This window comes from Eurytemora carolleeae, unplaced genomic scaffold, assembly GCF_000591075.1.
Source record: "Eurytemora carolleeae unplaced genomic scaffold, Eaff_2.0 scaffold1010, whole genome shotgun sequence".
Taxonomy (NCBI): Eukaryota; Metazoa; Arthropoda; class Copepoda; order Calanoida; family Temoridae; genus Eurytemora; species Eurytemora carolleeae.
In genome coordinates this window covers 30297-38912 of record NW_019396915.1, presented here as the reverse complement: position 1 = coordinate 38912, position 8616 = coordinate 30297, and the positions used below count along the sequence as shown (strand labels likewise).

The following is an 8616-nucleotide window of genomic DNA, read 5'->3' as shown; positions in this document are numbered from 1 at the left end:
TTAATTAATTACTGCACGACACCCAGCCCTAGTATTCCACCTTAATCAATTACTCCACGACACCCAACCCTAGTATTCCACCTTAATTAATTACTGCACTACACCCAGCCCTAGTATTCCACCTTAATTAATTACTGCACGACACCCGACCTCTGTATTACACCTTAATTAATTACTGCACGACACCCGACCCTAGTATTCCACATTTATTAATTACTGCACGACACCCAGCCCTAGTATTCCACCTTAATTAATTACTACACGACACCCGACCCTAGTATTCCACCTTTTCTAATTACTGCACGACACCCAGCCCTAGTATTCCACCTTAATTAATTAATGCCACCACACCCAGCCCTAGTATTCCACCTTAATTAATTAATGCCACCTTGTAAAGCTGTTTTAAGTTCATTTAACAGAGAAGACAAATTGCATTGCTTTTTTCTTTTTTTAATATAACTGAACCAATTTTATTAGGTGATATCACAATTCAAATTTACCCAAATTCTTACCGTACTTCTAGCTAGAAGTAACTCTCTATAAGTATAACCTTGAGTAAAACAAATTTTCAAATTACAAACAGGATATTAGGGATCAAGGAAATATTCAGGAATTTTTCCAGGGTGGTGGAGATAAAACTGTTTTCTTTCCAGGGAGGGGGGTGGTTCAGCACCCCTTGGGACCTGAAACCCCCCTAGAAATCATAGATTTTATGCTAATTCAGGAGGGGTGGGACCGTAGGGCTGGGCAAAATGGAGAATTTTTTTCATCAATTGGAAACGGCTAGAAAAAGTTGAAACGTGTCCAGCCCTAGGTGGGGGCTGTGCTCCAATATCCCCCCCCCCTGTAAATTTCAATGGTAGGGATATAATAATTTATGTATGTTATTCCTATCACGTTGTTCATAATTTTTAACTTCTTACATGTTAGATGTAAAAATAGATATAAAAGTTTCCATTGATGTATTAGTATTCTTATTTAGTCTGCAGTAGTGCAGTAACATCATACATCATAGGGATGGACATTGTTTTGGAGTTTTTTTTTAAACATTCAAGGGGGTTTACCTTTTACTCTAAAATGGCTAACCACCAAACGCCATCCCCCCTCCTCTCTATTTTGCTTAAGCACATTTTAAACACTATCATCAATTTATTGACTTGAAAGAAATAGTAATTTAATGATTTATTTTTTCTTCTTCTTTTTAATGTACAGGATACAGGACGGATAAAAATTAGGTCGGTATTTTTTAAAAATCTGAAATAGCCCATCACTTTTTACAAAACCACTCCAGAAATACAAACTCCAGAAATACAAACTCCAGAAATACAAACTCCAGAAATACAAACTCCAGAAATACAAACTCCAGAAATGCAAACTCCAGAAATACAAACTCCAGAAATAACAACTCCAGAAATACAAACTCCAGAAATACAAACTCCAGTAATAAAAATTCCAGAAATACAAAATTAAAAGTAAACTTATAGGACATATAATTTTAAAATTTGCTAACCAATAAAATTCTTGTAAAACCTATTAAAAGTAAAAAACTGGATAGTTTAAAATTGAAGCCCATCTTTTATACTTATACAAGTGAGAAGGATAATAAAATAAACCTAACCAAATTATGTATATTTACATATACCAATTTATATCTCTAGTACCTCCTATCCCTGTAGTAAATGTTAAGTTTCAATACGTATTCACAATATTATTCTGGTCTATATATCATTGCATTAAGCTAAACACAATACGTAGATAAGGATTAATGCAGTTAGATCCTCAGACAATGTACAACGTAGTTTATATAGGTCTGTTCAAACTACATCCTCTCTATCCCTGGTCCCTCTATCCCTATTCCCTCCTATTCCTGGTCCCTCTATCCTTGGTCCCTCTATCCCTGGTCCTCTCTATCCCTGGTCCTCTCTATTCCTGGTCCCTCTATCCCTGGTCCCTCTATCCCTGGTCCCTCTGTCCCTGGTCCCTCTATCCCTGGTCCCTCTGTCCCTGGTCCCTCTATCCCTGGTCCCTCTATCCTTGGTCCCTTTATCCCTGGTCCCTCCATCCCTGTTCCCTCCATCCCTGTTCCCTCTTATCCCTGGTCCTCTCTATCCCTGGTCCTCCTATCCCTGGTCCCTCTATCCCTGGTCCCTCCTATCCCTGGTCCTCTCTATCCCTGGTCCTCTCTATCCCTGGTCCCTCCATCCCTGTTCCCTCTTATCCCTGGTCCTCTCTATCCCTGGGCCCTCCTATCTCTGGTCCCTCTATCCCTGGTCCTCTCTATCCCTGGTTACTCTATACCTGGTCCCTCCTATTCCTGGTCCCTCTTTATCAGGTCTTCTCTATCACTAGGTCCTCTCTATCCCTGGTCCTCTCTATCCCTGGTCCTCTCTATACCTGGTCCCTCTTATCCCTGGTCCCTTTAAGGGGGGGGGGNGGGGGGGGGGGGGGGGTATAAAGTGAGTTGTATTCAAATTCAAATTTACTAATCATATATCTAAATACTTTGATCGGTTCAAAGATTAAAAAATCCACGAAAATTGCGAGGAAACTGCTAAAACTACACCAATAAACTAAAATTTACTATTATTAATTATGCGACTTTTGATATTTCAAAATATGAATTCTGTAGTAACGTTGGAAATACCAAAGGCTTATACCTGAGCTTGCAAAGGTGTGATTTGAAAATTATAGTTTCTTTGAATTTAAAACACATTTAATAAAATCTTTCTTCCTTCCTTTTTACCAAGAACTTTTCCAACTAACGACTTTTCGTTTTTTTCTTTGAAAATTAAATCATATTTTGAAAAATGATAATTTTAAAAAATTACTGTTCAGAATATAAAAGGCAATACCCTTATTAATCGTTTTTTATTTATTAATTTTAATTAAGTGTCAGTGCAAAAAAAAATCTTGGGTAAAGATCGAATTAGATTCACAGTGCTCCAAACTTAATGAGATTTTAACAAATTACTTTTCTTAAACCATAGCTAGAAAGAAGTTTAGGAGCTTAGGGCTATAAAAGCTTCAGTTCGTTAATGAGATGAAATCAAAGGCCTAGATGTTGCAGCACTTTAAAGAAGACCCATTCTGAAACCAAACCAAACGTTTATTCTATTTTCCTTGAAAATATCTTTGTGTAAGCTGGATTTAAGACCGAATATATTTGGATTTATTCATAATATTCTTATTCTTGTTCTCAACATCCAATATTCAAGTACTAGGCTTTTTGGGCGCTTCGCACCCATCTTTTATTTCAACTTTTAATTGTGGCTTTATCTGTGAGCATCTTCTCTTTGTACAGTATAAAACCAAAAACAATCAAAAAAGTTTGCGGATTTCATAATATTATTTCGCATATTTTCAAACTTTTACCAAAGTAAAAAACCTTTAAACGCAAATTTTTAAAATTTGATCATTCATAAACCTTCCCTTGAGGTCCCACATAAAATTTGGGCCTGATCGGTTCAGCCGTTTTGACGTTTATTGGATACAAACAAACAGTCACCCACCCAAACAGACAAGCTAAATTTATATACAGATTAAATTTGGCAATTATCAGATCTTTTAAAACCTATTTCCAAAGTACACCCTAATTTAGTGGAAAATCGTGCATTTATCAAGATACTTTCAACTATCAAGGGTTTTCATTAAAATCAAATTCAAGCGCAAAAATACCTATTGCGGGTTTTTTCAACAGTTTGCAACAAATTTGCGCAAAATTTTGGAAAAAATTGAAAAGCCCTTCAATGCTTTACTAGACAAAAAAGAGAATGTCAAATCTATTCAATATTACTAATGGAAGCCCTACTTTATTTGTATGCAAAAAAGAAAAACTGAAAATATGCAATTTCAATTCAAAGAGTCTGTGCAAAAAGTGTAAAATTTCTTAGCAAAAACTGTGCAATCTGCTTCCTTTGTTAAAGGCTTTCCAAAGAGCTATAAAATGTTTAAATCCAATGGCTGGAAGTGGGTCTAAATATAGATTTAGTCATGAGGACTAGGGCAGTAGGTGTTTAAGCCCAGCTTTTAGCCTAACCTGAGGGGCTTATGTTAGTTAGAAAAGCCATAGTAGGAATATGGTTTCTTTACATTTTCACGACAAACTCTTATTTTTCCCTTAACACTTAATTGTTGAAATAAATTACAATAAAATTAAGTTTCTAAAATTCTTTTTATTTGGAAAAAAAATTGTTTGCATAAAAATACTCAATGTGGAAACATTAAACTGATTCTTTAGAAAAAAGTTTCCAAAAGAAACGAGAAACTTGCATTTTCTTTGTCTATTAACTTTTTTACTAAGTCAACATTTTATAAACACAATAGGTGATAAGCCTGACAACTGTTTAACAAACTAAAACACGGGAAAATAAAGTATACAAGATCTAAATATAACCGGGGTTATTTTAGCATTTATTCTTTTTTTATAATTTTTATTTTTTTTACTCAATCAATAAGGAGACACATTCGTTATCTGATTCATTTGTTGTTTAATTCATTTGTTATCTAATCTATTTGTTATATTTTACATTTGTTATCTAACATATTTGTTATCTAATCTATTTGTTATCTAATCTATTTGTTATCTATTTCATTTGTTATCAAATCTATTTGTTATCTTATTCATTTTTTATCTACTCTATTTTTTATCTAATCTATTTGTAATCTAATTCATTTTTTATCTAATCTATTTGTTATCTAATTCATTTTTTATCTAATATATTTGTTATCTAATATATTTGTTATCTAATCTATTTGTTATCTAATCTATTTGTGTTCTAATCTATTTGTTATCTAATCTATTTGTTATCTAATCTATTTGTTATGTAATCTATTTGTTATCTAATTCATTTGTTATCTAATGTATTTGTTATCTAATCTATTTGTTATCTAAACTATTTGTTATCTAAACTATTTGTTATCTTGTTGTAGGGCTAAGATCTATGTTCTTGTTATTCTTCTCCTATCCATCTCCTACAACCTTCCGAGGTAGGATTAAATTGATATTCACAACAATCTAGCGAGGGAGGGAATGCAAAGCCACCATGCACCCCACTTCATAGTTTCCAAACCGTAGGATTTGCAGATTGACCTCTGAACCCTGTAAAATAAACCCCGCTTCTCACAAAACAACCTTCAATCCCCGCTTTCTAACTCTGCCTGTTAATCTATATTTTTATTTGACGGTTATTAATAATCTGTCAATTTTCAAAGTTTTAAATCTTGTAATTTTGTTCAATTCCGAAGTTCAATCGGGTCCAATGATACCAATATCAATAAGCTTATCAAAGTTGTCATTTCCGCTCTTTTTAATATTTTTTCTCATTTTTGTTTAAACCCCCATAGAGCTGCCTGCCATTTTCTATTTTTAAGAAAAACACATTTCAGAAAAATTCCTTCTGTCAAATGTATTCAACTTGAAATATTTTAAAAACGAAAATAAAAAAATTTAAATGTATAAATGTAACTTCAGGATTTGAAAGTGCAACGATTTACAATGATTTACAATGATTTGTAAAACAAAAAAAATTGAGTCTTTGCCACAAACTCTGATTTTCTTTTCCCCATATCTTTGCAACCTTATGGGGTAGACTTTAGATTTTTTCAGCTATGAATTCTGCTAGATCAAATAATCTTAATTTAAAATATTAAAGGTTTACACCATCATGCTGCAAAGATGTAGGGATTAGAAAATTTGAGTTAGTAAAAATGATCAATTTCTTTATGAAATATTTTTATTATGTTTCAGGTGCTGGGAGGTGACCTGGGGTGTTTTCTATAACGCCGAACAGGAAAAATCAAAAAAAAAATGACCCTCTCTCTCCCTTCCATAGCTGAAGCCTGCATGTTTAAAAAAACGTTCTGGGTCCACTACATACCTTGTACAGTAGACCTACATGTACAAGTGAAGGCATTTATATTTATGGAAAATTACTTTTTTTCTTTTACGGTTTTTGGACTTTTTTAAGGTTCTACAATAAGTTTTATGTCAAATAACCATCATGTAATGGGATTCACCGACATTGGGACAAACGACCTATCGCTCAGCCTTCAAACTGTCTTAACCTAATCTAATCCTGAAATAATACATATTTTATGTTATTTTTAATTTTTATTTGAACTGCTAGCTGCAGCGCTCGTCCCCTAGTCTGTCCTAACCGCAGCGCTCAGCCCAGAAATTGGCTTAACCAACCATAACCCTGAAAATATACATAAAATATTTATTTCTTCATTTTGACCCTAAGTCGTTTTACCCATTGTCGCGTTTTTGACCGTTTGTCGTTTGACCCTGGGTCGTTTGACACTATGTCAGTGAACCCTAAAATTGGTGTACTATTGATATCTTAAAATTTTAAACTATCCCTTTGTTGAATTTTGATTTGAACTTAGGACCGGAATATAACAGAAGTACTGCCTACTGACCTGCGTAGTAATCAGTATTATATAGAGGTAACAATACAGACCTGCGTAGTAATCAGTATTATATAGAGGTAACAATACAGACCTGCGTAGTAATCAGTATTATATAGAGGTAACAATACAGACCTGCATAGTAATCAGTATTATATAGAGGTAACAATACAGACCTGCATAGTAATCAGTATCATATAGAGGTAACAATACAGACCTGCGTAGTAATCAGTATCATATAGAGGTAACAATACAGACCTGCGTAGCAATCAGTATTATATAGAGGTAACAATTTCATAAACACAGCGTTTGGCCCCATTTTAGCCTAGGCCACGCCTCAGAAAGTCAAATATTAAGGAAAAAATGTAAAAACTTTTTCTTAAAACTTTTCCAAAGTTTGCATTTACAGTAGTTAGTATTGGCAGAAGTTTGACTTTTCAGAAAATTCTTGTTATATATAAATATTACACTTGAAACCCTGATTAAAATGTGGAAGATATTGTCGATTTTCTAGAGCTCGGTTAACTTGAAATTAGACTTAATGCTCTTTAATTATAATTTTAAATATATTTAAATAATTTAAAATTAAACCTTATCGTTAATGATTTAAAGTTTAATGTTTTTTTTTATTTTTGAAAGGCACAGAAGACGTTATTTCAAGTGATCTTGCATTTGTCGTTTTAATCAATTTTTAGTTGGCTAATTGAGGATATCTCATTCATTTTTAATCAGGCAAAGGTTTAAAGGGGACTGTTGTGAATTAAACATGACACTCTCAAAATGGAGAGTCCCTAGAATTATCTGTTAAATCAATCTTTCAAGGTTTTAGCCGTTTGGAGCCGGTTTTGGCGGATTTAAGTCACGGCTCAAATTCATTAAATTTGGACACCGTTTACCCAGCAAACAAAAACTCCAGGTTTTCTCGGCAAATTTTGCCACGAGAAGTCGAGTTTTTGTCGATTTTTTATGATGAGTTATTCTCAATCTATGTCATTTAACAATATTTTTAATTGTAAGTAATCTATGTACTCACTAGAGATGGGCATAGTTTTTGTGAACAAACGAAAATTTATGACGGTACAAAATTTAGAACAAAAACGAACCATGAACAAACAACTTGGATCATGTAGAAAAATGAAAAAATTTCGTTTTTAAAACTAAACAAGAAAAATATAACAAACATTCAAAATTGTGCAAACAAACTTGAAAAAACAAATTTTCCAAAAGATTTTTAAAAGCAACCATTTTCACTTTACGATCAATTTTTGGAACAAAATTTAAAAACTATAGTTTTTACTGAATGTTCAGTATTTTTCAACAAACTTTTGAAAAAGTGATCATTTTATTTTATTTTATTTAATGAACCTACTGAAGTGATAAAACGATCAAAATAGATGAAAAATGAACGATAATTTTGAGAACAAACAAAATACTTACGGCAAAACCTTTCTTAATCAAATCAAGAAAAATTCTGCCTCCTAGACCTGCTGTACAAAGTTTACTGGACAAATATTCCAGATAAAACTTTTTTAAAAATGTCACCCAAGCTTTGTGTACTATCTAAGGGGTAGATTTATTTAAAAGTCAATTAAGCAAGGTTTCGCCATCAATTTTAAAAAGTTGTTTATCAGACTTTAGGGCTTCAGGAAAGGTTGGGTAAAGTTCCAAATTGATCCTGAAAAAAATTGAAACCCTATTTATATATCAACTGTTTCTAAACACAAACTGTTCATGTTAATAATATCTTTTTGTTTACAAATTAAGTATTCGAACTAATTATCTTTACTAAAACAAACAGATTTAATACAAAAATGAATATTTTCATGGATAAAAATTCTTAAAGATATTTTACAGGCTAAATAAGAAAAAATGAAAATGATCACTCACTAAAAACAAAATTATTCTTTTAATTCTAAATAATGTCATATGCAAGATTAAAGATAATATTAACATATTTAAAATCGATGAATGAACATCTATATATACCATATTCTTTTATATTAAATATTGGATTTTAAAATATTAAAATATTTTAGGTTCGGAAGGCAAATTGTATCCGGGCAACTCTTTCAAGGTAATGTCCCAAAAATTTCAGGTTTATGGAAAAAATGAGTTCTGAAATTCTGAAATTTCCGAACATTTTCCAAATTGGAAATGGAAAATAATTCGTTTGAAAGTACAAACCGGTGTACAGTAATGGATAAATAA

At 32.5% G+C, this 8616-nt stretch overlaps 1 long non-coding RNA gene across 1 annotated transcript in view; it reads left to right on the top strand.

Annotated features, from left to right (window-relative positions):
- Positions 1-5791, top strand: part of LOC111710061 (uncharacterized) — a 7723-nt gene extending 1932 nt beyond the window's left edge. The window contains exons 3-4 of the long non-coding RNA XR_002766985.1: positions 4930-4986; positions 5747-5791. This is a non-coding gene — a long non-coding RNA (uncharacterized LOC111710061). The remainder of the gene's footprint in view (positions 1-4929; positions 4987-5746) is intronic.
- The last annotated feature ends 2825 nt before the right edge of the window (positions 5792-8616 follow it).